Genomic DNA, 14,075 nt, shown 5'->3' with positions numbered 1-14,075 from the left:
CATGTATGCCTTTCTTGAAGCACAGAAAAAGATTGAACTGAATATGAATAGTAGGAATAGCTCTCATACATAACCAGGCAAGAAGAGCCTTTAAAACCTTGATTCAAAACAACCAGAGATCCCTGGCCAAAGCTGCTAGAATTGCAACTGACAACTTGGCTGCATGTAGACTACTGACAAGGGTTAATGAACTAGAAGCATCTATGCGGATCCACCCCTTCGCCTCCTCTAATACGGAATATAAACCAGCGAAAAGAAAGAGGCTGAAGGGAATGTGACTGTGAGAGAGAAGAGAACACATGCTTGTTCCTTCCTGCTTTTTCTGAAGTCTGTAACTCAGGAACAGTTCTCTCTTCTATATTTAAATATGGACTCTGATATAAGTTTGGTCTGAGGCTAAAGAGTATCATTCATTATCAGCTTTGTATAAGACTGCCCTCCATTCAGGCTTCCTTCTTCTTTGACAGTTGTGTGTATGCAGATTGTGGCTAGTTTAATGCTTATAACTGAAAAACGTTTTTACTTTCAGCCACATTTGCCCTCTGCTCCTATTAAAGCCCTTGGCAGTGGTACACATGGACAGGACAGAGGGTGACATTTTTCCAAAGTTTGAACCTCAGCTAAGGAAAGCAGGAGGATAATTCAGCAGTTCTGGTTCCCGATTCTGTTTGTAAATAACTTTCAATCCTGGAGTGCTTCAAACACACTCTGCTCATGCAAATCCCATTGTGCTGCTGCCACTGCTTCAGCTGGCTTCCCGTAGACTTTTTACTTTTTGTTTTATTTTATTTAAACTGTGGAGTTCATACCTAACAACTGAGAAAATGAAAAATTCCTGCTTTTAGCAGATATTTTCTCTTGAACAAGTATCTTATACTTTTACTTCATGTTATCCCTCAGCAGCTATTTTCTGTTCTCTCCAGTCAGTGAGTTTAGCAAGCAAAAATAACCTGTTAACAAATTGCATCTCTTAGCAGTGATACAGTTGCTGTCACAGCAATCAGCATGGGAGCACCTAAATGCTGTGGAAGGGCTTCTTTATTGATCACTATAAAAACACACAAACAAAATGTGAACTCTGAAAATCCATTTACAGGCACAGACGTAATCTTTAAGTACAGCTTATTGATATTAAACTTGATTTGAATGGAGTATTCTTTTCATTCAAGGACATCCATTACACAACATACATATTAAATATTTGCCTTATAGTTCAAGTGGATACACTTGTTTTCAGATATGATCATTTTTCTTATTGTATACTTAGTAATATGTGATCCCCAGTAGGTGTTATGGTCAAATTATTCCTCAGACTAATTGATACAGAATATATAGATGAGTCTTTATTCTTTTTCTAAAAGCCCTGGTAATAAGACAAATAAAAGGCTACTATACCCTTTAATACATTTAAACTCCAAGGTATTTAGGAAAAGTATTTTGAATAAAAGTCAGTAAACATATATATTAAGATCAGCCACCAAACTAAATATTTGCTATAATCAAGGATTCACCACATTACATAGGGTTGAATGTTTTGTAATACAAGTTGCATGATGTGGAAAAATGCTTAAAGTAGATTTACTCATTAGGTGTTCAGAATGAAATAGCTTATAGGTGCACTATTGTCTTAAAAATGATATTGTTTGCAAATAAATGCACTGACCAGCGTTACTTCCTCACAACTTCTAGAATTATTAAATGTGAAAGTGGTGAATAAAGTATCAAAATAATCAATTTTGTACTCTTATTAGCATTATTTCTGAGACACAAAGCTAATCAGATACACTTGGCCCTACCTGGTAATGTTTCACATGAATTTAATCTATCCATTTAACCTCCAGATTGGGGGGAGGGGAAAAAGAGGGGGCGTAAAGGTGATAACAAATACAAGAAATCTCATTGTGTAGATCTTTTCCCTTATGAATGTAAGACAGTAGCTGTTTATTGAGAACTTATATTTCTTGGCAGTGTTTGTACTATGAATAGATCATTACGCTTACAAATATTAATGTCTATTTTGATTGAGCTATTTGTGTATAGTTCATGCATTTTGATTGTGATTGACAAATTAATTTCAGTGAAAGTTTAGTCCATTAGCAGGATTAAACTGGGAAATTGCTTTTCTTGCAGTGTAATCCTTGTATTTATTATGAAAACCCTTGTCCTCTAATGTATTACCTGTCCTAGTTATTTCTAAAAATTAAAATGAAAGAAAACAATTTTTTCTGCTCATCTTATTTATTTCTATATATTCTTGGGCTAAACAGAGAAATCAGTTTCACTGTTGCCTAATATACAGATTCTCAGTATTTGTCTTACTGCTGATAAGGGGTAATTATATAGAGAGAGACAACTGTTTCACATGGGAATTTAAAAAAAATATGGGAACTATTGGAATTAATTTTTTGTGGGGAAAAAATAAACTTGTTTAAATTAAATTAAAGGCCAATCTTGGGGTAGTGTCCTGGGAAGCTCACCCACCCTAAGTGTTTTATATTCTGAAGATCTCTGAAGAATGTATGAACCACTGAATAGTCCCATTAATTGGATAAACACTTTTGATGTAGTTTCTACAACGTCATAAGCCATTTTAGCCATATGCTAAAAGGTACACTACAGATACCCACCACGTTTTTGTCACCAGTTCTTGATGTTTTCCTCTGACTCTGTTTCAAACATGGGCTAATATGTGTCCACCTTGCAACCTTTGTAAGGGATACCATCACCTCCCAAGCATTGCTCTGTTGCTGAGTGTGGATCTGCCTCAATTTCCCCACACTCACACCCATGAGGTCACAAACAGCCCAGCCAAGCAGAAGCCAAACAGACAAACAAACAATTTATTTTACAGTAGTATATCTCCCTTTAATCAAGCCTTCTGAAAGGGGAATTTGTACAATAGTTTAAAATCTCTTATCTCAGAACCAAGAATAAATTTAAGTCTCAAAACAAAAGTCTCTAGGTTCCAGCAGCAGTTTCTAGGTTCTTCTATAAGGCCTCAACTTCTCCACTGCCAGGAAAGCTCTGCAGTCTTCCCCCAACTTGTTCAAGGTCTCATGCAGGCCTCTCTGCCTAGAAGGCTCTGTAATCTCTTTTGTCTCTGCCTTTGGAGTACCACTGCTGCCGAATTCAGGCTCTCCGAGGAGCTTCCCTTCTCCTCAGGACCCTCCTAGCTGAGCTCTCCTAAGCCTTTTATTTAGCCCAGGTGTTCCTTACTTAACTGCCTTCCAGCTATTCATTCATTGTTTTTTGCAGTGTGGCTGTAGCCATGTTGGTCCCCTAATATTAGAGAGACAAAGCAGGTGAGGTAATATCTTTTATTGGGCCAATTTCTATTGGTGAAAGAGATGGTGAAAGAGATATGCTTTTGAGCTTACAAAGACTTCTTTGTTGGCTCTGTGTAAGCTCGAAAGCTTGTCTCTTTCGCCAATAGAAGTCGGCCCAACAAAAGTCTCTCTCTTCTAGCTACTTAGGAATTAACTATGTCCAGATGGACCTCGGTTGGCTTGTTCCCTCCAGTGGAGCCTGTCACAAGTAGGCTGGGTATCTGACACCCCTTAAAGGGCCAGTCCGGTGACACAGCCTTTCTGCTTCCATAATCATGGCTGAAGCCTGCCGGCTCCCAACATATATCATGTTTCCTAGTGCTGATTGTATCAGTGCATTCTGGGATAATGTAGGCAGCTATTCCTTACTGCCTTATCAGGGGATAGTGTCTACAAGATATATGCCCAAAGTAGTACCAGCAGCATTGGTATATCCTACTGCTCAAAAAGCCAAGAGGAAGGAAGACAAGCCAAATGCAGGCATATTTAAAGGTCCACATCAACATGACTAGAAATGAGTCAAACTGGCTACAGGAAGGCAATCGTGACACCCAGGATTTTACTAGCCAGAATATAGAGGCACCTGGAAGTGCTGGAATCTAAGGATTTGCTTCACACCTATCCTCTTATCAATAGCATGATAATGATAGAGCAGAGGAATGAAGACCATCTGCAAAATGCATGATGTCCCTGTAGATAAATCCAATAAGTCTTTTACTGTGTTGCCAACTTCAAGAGTTCTTGAGATTTGCTTAAAAATCATGAAATTTATTAAAATAATCAATGTTGGGTTCTTTTTATTTGCCTTCTGTCTTTTGAGCCTTTAGGATTCACATTTTTAAGCTTTTCTCCATAACTGTGAGAGTTAGGAACTTACTCTTTATTTAAAAACAAAAGCTGAGATTCTTATGTATTCACAGGAATCCAGGCACCGAGTTTTAAGAAAAACACCAAATATCATAAGATTTGTAATAAAATTATGAGAGTTGGCATTCTTGCTCTTAAATGTATTTATGACGTGTTAGTCATATGAAAGTCAGAAAAGTGAAATTTCTAGTGAAATTTCTGGGGAGCTGTGGACGTGCCCCTGGAACCGGGGAGCAGCGTCCGAGTTTTCCACTCTCTGGGTCCTCCTCAGAGGGGGACCACCCCTCCCAGCTACCTCTCACCGGGAACAGTCTGGTGCCCTTCTCAGGGCAAGCAGTCTAAGTCACCAGGCCCTCAGGCAGGGCTGGCCAGGTAAGTAGTTTATCACCAGGCCCTCAGGCAGGGCTGGCCAAGCAAGCAGTCTAAGTCGCCAGGCCCTCAGGCAGGACTGGTCAAGCAAGCAGTCTAAGTCGCCAGGCCCTCAGGCAGGGCTGGCAAAGCAAGCAGGCCGCTCTCTAGAGCGGTATGGCGGGGAAGGCTTCCTCAAGGTGGGTAGGGAAGAGGGGAGGGGGACGCAGGCCCGCCCGTCTCCACTGCGTCCCAGCCCAGGGCCCTGGCAGTGGCAATGGCGTTTGCCACGGGATCGGCGGGGCTCCGGCCGCAACACGCCGCCCGTGTTGCCCCTGACTCAGCCACTAACTTGCGGCTATCCCTGGGCTTCTTCCTCCCCGAAACCCCCGGTACCTGCCTCTTCTGGGTCGCTGGGACATGGTAGGCCTGCTAGGCCCTCCTCGTCCACGGGCGGCAGCTTGGGGAACTCCATGGGCTCATCCTCGGAGGGCAGCTCTTCCAAGTCCTTTGGCCCCCAGGCCTCGGGCAGGACCGGTAAGTTCTCGGGGTCCCAGGCTCGGTACTGCTCGGGTCCGCTTCCAGCTCCCAGGCCCCGGATGTCTCAGGGGGGTTCTCCTCAGGCTCGTAGTCGGCGGGGGGCCCCGATGGGCCTTCTTCCGGCTCCCAAGCCGTGGGGTCCTCTGGTGGGCCCTCCTCCAACTCCCAGGCCATGGGATACTGGGGGGAGGCCTCCGGGGATCCCCAGGCTGGGGTTAAGGCCTGCCGCTCCCTTTCAGTGCGGCTCCCCGGCCTGGCCTTAGGTAGGAGCTCGGGAGGAGACGCGTCCTTCCCCTTCGGCCATCTCCCTCTAACTGAGCTCACCGGCCTGGCTCTTAAAGGCCTAGCTCCGCCCCCCTGCTTCCGGTCAGGTGGGGTCCCTGGGGCCTTTAAAGGCCTAGCTCCGCCCCCTGCTTCCGGTCAGGTGGGGTCTCTGGGGCCTTTAAAGGCCTAGACCCGCCCACCTGCTTTCAGTCAGGGCTTCCCCTGCAGGAGGGCTCTGTCAGCCAGGGTGGCTCTGGCTCCCTCTCTGGGTCCTCCTCAGAGGGGGACCACCCCTCCCGGCTACAGGAGCCAATGAGCCTGAAAGGAGCCTGCTTCCCTGGTTTCACTGAAAGTTGAGATGTAATAGACGTTTCTCACAAAACATTTTGATTCCATCAAATCAGCATTTTCCAATGGAAAACTCTTCAGAATGAAAAATTTCTGACCAGCTCTACTTCAAGGTCTTACTAAGCTCACAATAAGTGATGTATTTATAATACTAGAAATGGGGCTGAGTCACAGACTTCAGATCCTGATTACAAACACCTCAAAGCTTGAATGTGTCTGGATCCAGAGTTTGAGTTTGACCCATCACTGGGATGTAGCTGACTTTGAAATTCAGATTAAGATCCTTCAGTGCCCATTTCAAAAGAACAGAAATGATTTAGGAGCATATGTCCCATTGTCCTTCAATTGTATTTGAGTAGTTTGCGTAATTCCCATCAACTGCTTCTGCGCGCTGTTCACATTGCGCTGAGCCGATGGGAAAAGTGTTCCCGTCAGCTCAGCGCTACGCTAGTTGAGGAGGTGGACTTATTAAGTCGACTCCCTCATCGATTGAGCGGGTCTCACTGACCGCTCAATCGATCATGAAAGATCGATCTGGCGGCGCCGATTTTGCCGCCGCTAGTGTAAACATAGCCTAAGTCACTTAAATTCATTTGAAAATTCCTCCCTTTGTTCAGATTTCAACCTTCCCCAAGTTTAGATTCTAACTTAATTCTACAGCATCTATACTTACTCACACAGACTCCAGGAAGACAAGATGGTTTAGATATCAGCTGGATAGCAGCAATTCATTGTCTGACAAAAGCAACTGAAACAGATGTCATTATTAGTTATGGAAGAAACAGTTCAGTAAAAAGTATGCTGTTTCATTGTTCACAATTCCAAATAAGACACAAAAAACAATGTTGGGGATGTCTCTGGCCTTATGGAGGTCTCACTGATGACAAAGCTGGATACATTTTGTTCACTTGAGCTCTGCAAGATCTATATGTCATCTGTGTAGGTAAAGTAAGGTGTTTGCATTCAACCAAATATTTACTACAACAGTAAATATTTGGTTGAGTGCAAAAATGCTTTGGGCATTATAACTCTCTCCTACTTTTCTTTTAGGTGCCATACTTTATTGCTGTATCCCTCCATTACAATGATTAATGGAAAACTACATGATATAGACCATTAAGACAAATACAGCATTTATTATGTGAATAAACCTACTGAAAGAAAAACTGTATAGTCCATCAAAAGGTAAAATCCAATAAGAAATTTATCTGCCAAATAAATATACTGGGAAAACAAAACATAGTTAACAATATCATAATCTCCACTTACATGAACTTCCATTATGAGAATATACAATACTTGTGATGAGGAGAAGAGAATGTCATAGGACCCAACATTCCATCCTGCTCATAAGCTCAGGGTAGAAGGTTGGCAGGAGTTCACAGGGACATTAAATCTGAGTTAGTGCACTGGGTCAAAGGATTTCTTTTGTGACTTGTTTAAAGGTCACTGAATCTCCCATCAGTGTGTGCATCGGAGTTCTACTTTGCACTGAGTAGGCGAAAGGTATGGGCAAGATTCTTGCATTACCAGGTTCTTTTTTCTCTTGTCTGTCCCTTCTCCCCTTTGCATGGTGGTAGGCCTATGAGTTTTCTCATGGTAGGGAAATTTTTCTGTCTCCAGATGAACGTTTTTCCTTTTTTTCTCTCCTCTTCTTTCTCTCACAGGTCAGCCATAGAATCACAGAAATGTAGGGCTGTATGGGACCTTGAGAGATCATCTAATCTTTCCCACTGCACTGATACAGGACCACATATACATATACTATCCCTGACATTTGTCTGTCAAACCTGTTCTTAAAAACCTGCAATGAGGAGGATTCCACAATCTCCTTTGGTAAGAGAGGTTAGAGAGATTTTCCTAATATTTCTTGTCCTGCCTTGGTATACAGGGAGAACAACTGATCACCATCCTCTTTATACCAGCTCTTAATATATTTGAAGACTTATCAGGTCCCATCCCCCCAGTCTTCTTTTCTCAAGACTAAACATGTCTAGTTTTGTTCTAAACTTTTTATCATTTTTGTTGCTTTCCTCTGGATTTTCTCCAGTTTGTCTTTCTTAAAGTGTGGAGCATAAAACTGGACACAGTACTCCAGCTGAGGCCTCACCAGTGCCAAATAGGGTGGAACAATTATCTCCCATGTCTTACATACAACACTCCTATTAATACACCCCGGCACGTAATACACCCCATTTTATTTTTGCAACTGCATCACATTGTTGGCTCATATTCAATTTGTGATCCACTATAACCTCCATATCCTTTTTGCAATACTATTGACTAGTCAATTAATCCCCATTTTGTATTTGAGCATTTAATTTTCCTTCCCAAGTGTAGTACTTTCATCCTGTTGATTTCAAAGTAATTATCCAATTTATCAAGGTCATTTTGAATTCTAATCCTGTACTCCAAAGTGCTCAAAATCCTTCCCAGTTTGGTGTCATGCACAAATTTTATAAGCATGTTCTTCACTACATTATCCAAGTCTTTAATTCAAATATTGACTAGTACTGGACTAATTGTCTCTCCATTTTTTATTTATTTTCTTGGTAGGAGGGATTTCTTTAATGATGTATTGCTAGTAGAGTATTTGGGGGATACTTTTTGATAAATTAATCTTCTTTGCCTGTCACCTCCAATTTTGTTTGGAAGATGTTGGAGGTGGAAGTGGATTTAAGACATTAGGAACGCTGCAACAGATAGACTTCATCAGAAAAAGAAGAGGGCATATCCAGGTACAAGGACTCATTGGAGCTTGATGATGGTGACTTGGGTGTTGCTTGCTTAGGAAACAGAGCAGGTTTCTCACTAACTCATGCTTGCAGAGGATCTCAATATTTCAGTCAAAATATATTATTTTTCCTACAAAATATTTTCATCCAATGTTAAATCAAAGTTTTTTGTATCCAAATTGTTCAACAAGGCATGGGCTTATATCACCAGCTTGATGGACTGTTATTAGATTGACACTGTTGGGTAATCTTGAAGTGTATTGTATTTGTTGGGTGTCACTGTAATACACTGAGATAGCACTAACACAGTGGAAGGTGGTGAAGTAATGCTGCCCCTGTGCAACAGTAATGTCCTTTGTGATATTCTCAAATTTAATGTGACATCACAAAAATGAGGGAAATCTTCAAGACATGATCTTTATTTGCTTTTGAAGACTTTTACCAGTATGTTTCTGACACAAGCATATATAAGTTTTAAAAGGGTAAATTTGCTTGAAGAGCGAAACCTGTTTCATATTGTGTTAAATTTGGACTTATGAAGACCTGAACAACTTTGGGGGAAGACTAGAGTTTACCAAACTGAAATGAAACTTGTATGTGACTTTGTAGGCATTTATTGTACATGTACCTGTTTATTTAGTTGGTCATAAAATTGCATCTCATTACTGTTCTAAGTGCCTGGAAGTCTGGATAAAAGCATTTTTATAAACTGAAAACAAAAATGAATTTTAAATGGCAAACAGGGATTCTACTGATATTTTACCAATATTAAAATAGTTTCTTTTCATACTTACTTTTAGTGGTAAAATATAGTTAACACCATAATATTGTTTTAGTTTAAATGCAAGCCACTTTGACGCCACATATAATTGTGGTGGTCCACTAGTTGCTTCTTTAATGAAGGTAGGGGTTAGATTGACAAATTAATCATGACAGTTAAAAACATATTTCCTTCTTGCAATGAACAGTTTATGCCACTTACAGCAAGCAAATAATAACTAAAAGGAATGAAAAATGGAGGAACAGAAAATGAGGAATTTATTATGCTAATGAATACCATTTTAGCCATATTTAGCCATCAATTGTTCTCCAGATTACAGTATCGGTAATCTGCTACGAAATATTTGTGTTTTAAAGTATGCTTGCTTTGTATCAAACACAAATGGAGGCCATTTTTTTAAAATTAGCCCTATACATTCAAAGCACTGTACACACATTAATAATGCAGGTAAGTATTATTATCCCCATTTTACAGATGGTGAAATTGAGACACAGAAAGAAGGGAAGTGACATGCTCCAGCCACACGGCATGTAACAGAACAGATATTGGAATTCAGGACAACCTCCTTGGTTTATTCATTTTGTATACAGTATGGGCCCCATCCAGGAGAAGACATTAGTGTCCTACAGTGGTAAAGGTGCTGACTGCACAACAAGCTCCCTTAATAAGAAGCAGGTTGATTTGCTGTTCAAGATTCCCTTAAAAACAGAAAGACGATAACATACTGAATTAAATGAACTTTCCAGTTCCAGCATAGTACTATTCTCTACTCTGGAAATGTCTATCTTCCCTTCCCACTGGGACAGGGCTGAGCCCTATGAATTACTCCAGTAAACCCAACCCCACATCTGAGAGAGAGGGATCTGAGTCTTTAACAGCCTGTGTAAATAAAACACAGAACATCATCTGCTGCTGCCTTTTCCACACCCCATATCCTAACAAGAGTTATGTTAGAGGTCTGCAACTTACACTCACCAGGGGTAGGGTTCACATAGAGAAAATGCACTACACATTTTGAAGCCATGAACCCAGCTGGATGTCCTGTCATATGGTTGCAGCAGCAGCAGCAAAGGATATGAGCTTGAATTGACTGATATGAGTGTGGGCACGAAAGCCCACTACTCTGTAGATGAAGTCAGACTTCCCATATGCTACATGAATTGCTTTGTTCAACGATACTTAGGTCTCTTTTCATAAATGCTTCAACTTATGCAAGTGCAACTTCCTTTCTATGCAATGTCTTTATCTGGCAGGACAGGTGCATTGGCAGCACAATATCCTAGAAAAGAACATCTAAAATATGCATTCACCAACATCTGTCTACGTTTGACTTAACTGCATACTTGAGTACCCTCTTTACACATGGGCAGAGATTTTTCCCCTTGCTTTGACCTTTAGAAGGAATTATATAAGGCCTTATGCTGACAAAACACTTTACAGAGAAGCAAACTTCACTAGTATATTAAACACAGAAATATAATACTTTTGTCTCCTAGGAATTTTTCAATTGAAAAAGGTGTACATGTCTTTCAAAATGTAAAGTGAATGAAACCAAATTTTTCAACTGACTCCAGATATATAAAGTTTTATAAGTTTTTTTTTTTTAATGGAAAACTGTAGATAAGTTGATTTTATAGTTGATTAGTTTCTCAGTTTCACAGATTTGAATAAAGTTTACATTTTTTGTTGATTCAATAACACTGATAGCTTCTTCCTCCGCTGATAAAACTGAAAACTCTTAAAGTCTTTTAGTTATTGTATAACTTAATATCATAGTATATGCCATGTTTCACATAAAGGTGCCATTAGAACACAGTTATAAATCATTGTAACAACATACATTTGCATCGCATTTATATGGAACCTTCCACCCCAAAATGCTTTTAAATTACATATAGGAATCACTTCAGTAATCTATAAGGTGAAATAAAACATCTGTTTAACAGTGTACCTTACATTACACAACAGTTTAGGACAAGAAGAAAAGAATACCACATCCATTTGAAACTGAAGGGGGAATTTACTTAAGTACCATACATCCAGTCCACACAAGAAATCCACTTCCCGGACACTACAATACAAATAAAGGATGGTCACATTAATACCACCGTATACCAAAAACCAACTGACCACAATACATATCTTCATGCTTCCAGCATCCACCCTGGACACATTACATGATCCATTGTCTACAGCCAAGCCTTAAGATACAACCGGATTTGCTCCGATCCCTCAGACAGAGACAAATACCTACAGGATCTCCATAAAATATTCTTAAAACTACAACACCCAAATTGACAGAGCCAGACGGGTACCCAGAAGTCACCTACTACAGGACAGACCCAACAAAGAAAATAACAGAACACCACTGGCCATCATCTACAGCCCCCACTAAAATCTCTCCAACACATCATTAAGGATCTACAACCTATCCTAGCAAATGATCCCTCACTCGCTCAAGCTGTGGGAGGCAGACCTATCCTTGCTTACAGATAGCCCCCGAACCTGAAGCAAATATTCACCAGCAACCGTACACCATACAACATGAACACTAACCCGGGAACATACTCCTGCAACAAACCCCGTTGCCAGCTCTGCCCACACATCTACTCTAGTGACACCATCACAGGCCCTAACCACATCAGCCACACCATCAGGAGCTCATTCACCTGCACATCCACTAATGTGATATATGCCATCATGTGCCAGCAATGCCCCACTGCCATGTACAGTGGCCAAACTGGACTGTCACTACGCAAAAGAATAAATGGACACAAATCAGACATAAAAGATGGTAACATCCATAAACCAGTCGGAGAGCACTTCAATCTCCCAGGACACTGTGGCTGACTTGAAAGTTGCTATACTTCTACAAAAAAACTTCAAAGAGAAACTTCAGAACTGGAACTCATATGCAAACTTGACACAATTAAACTGGGTCTAAATAGGGACTTGGAATGGTTATCTCATTACAAGAAGTAATTGTCACTGTTCACACATTCTCACCTCCTAATCAATGGTTGTGAATAGGCCTCAACTACTCTAACTGAATGGACTTTGCTTATATCTAACTTCCCCATTGTTGTTACTTACCCTTAGATGTATATATATACACCTCCTCTCTGATTTCTATTCTTTACATCTGACGAAGTAGGTTACAGCCCACGAAAGCTTATGCCTGCAGAAATTAAATTTGTTAGACTTTAAAGTGCTAAAGGACTCTCGTTGTTTTTATTAAAATTAAAGTTGTTTAATGAAGACTGCATGGAAAATCTAATAGGAACATAGTAGAAGGTGGTCTGGTAACAAACTAATTAACTTGTCTTCACCAGTCATTCAGCAACAGGAATTCCTAAAATTCTAAAGCTTTCTTATTTTGCTAAGAATCAGAATCTCTCCTGAGCAAAATGGATGAGAGGACTTGCCAGCTTCTCTTTGTGGTTCTCTCATCCATTTTACTAAGGTCAATACTGAGAGATATTATTGATGGGCTGCTTATTGTTAATTATTTATACAAAGTCCTTTACTGGATTTGTTCATACATAGTTGAGGGATCATAAACAAAGAATAATGACCAAAAAAACCCAAAAACAATGTGTATGAGCAAAGGAAGGAAGGAAGGAAATGTCAAGTGGGGTATTGAATGGACTGGGGTTAGGTCTGGTACTCGCTTAAGTCACTTAAGTGACGTGACTACATGGCATACAATAATGGTCTACAAATATTAGAAGGATGTGCTCTCTAACAAAGGAGAGGAAATATTTAACATACTTAAGGGGGAGTACCAATAATACTAGGAATAATAGGACAGGGAAATGTTGGGAATTAGACTGGTGAATAATCTCCCAAGAGAATTGGTAGAAGCTCCATCATTTGCAGCACTTTAAACGAGATTAGGCAAAGCCCTGGAATGCATAATGTACAGAAAAATCCTGGTTTGGTCGGAGATGGTCCAGATAACCTAATAAATCTTTTTTCATCTCTACAATGTATTATAATAATAGAGACATTATTCAAACTGCATATAACTTTTAATACCACGTGGAAAAATCTTACTCATGAATGAGTAATGAATTCTTTATAAAGTAATCAAGTTTGAGTTTACCTTTAAAAAACTTAGCAAGGGCTGGTATATGGTACACAGATTCATTCGTAACATTGCTCAGTCTGGTATAACAGATATTTGAATATGTAGGGGCTACATTTTCATTAAAGACGCCAACTACAAAATAATATCACATCTTCCTATAAATCAATCCTTAAACATTTTATCCTGTTATGTGATCCCTCAGAGCCTAATTTAGATTAAAATAGATATTACACAATGGGTTTTCTCTCTGCAGCATAAAATATTTATATCAGCAAACTCATATGCAATATCATTAAGTTTGTGCATCAATCAGTTATCTTATAGTAGGTCATGGGCATGAAGGACATTGGCTTTCATATGTGCCATAGCCAATGCTGCTGTTTTGTTGTTGGTTCTTATGACTTGGACTCCTTCCCATTATGAACTAATTTCACCAAGCTACAAACTCATTTCACCCATTCCACATTACAACTGCCAGATAATGCTGTTTGGTGACTACTCTCTACTAACCTGGTCCATGTTCAGTCCATTAATTTAGAGATTAAATGCTTACTAACTCATTAGAAATCCATAATGCTATCTAATTCTTCTTAGTATCTATAGATAAGTAAATCATAAACTGTGGAACTGAGTATAGGAAAATCTTCAGACCCTAATATGGATCCATGGATAAGGATGTCTAATATGATTGGCTAAGTACTTTCTATGGATGCCTAAAGAGAGCTAGACAAAATCTGTTCTTTCTGTAAGACTTTTAATATTTAACAGCATGAACT

Source organism: Emydura macquarii, unplaced genomic scaffold (assembly GCF_026122565.2).
Source record: "Emydura macquarii macquarii isolate MOO-44397 ecotype Brisbane River unplaced genomic scaffold, CSIRO-AGI_Emac_v2 contig_480, whole genome shotgun sequence".
NCBI classification, from domain to species: Eukaryota; Metazoa; Chordata; order Testudines; family Chelidae; genus Emydura; species Emydura macquarii.
The sequence above is the reverse complement of the archived record's forward strand: the minus strand, read 5'-3'. Positions refer to the sequence as shown.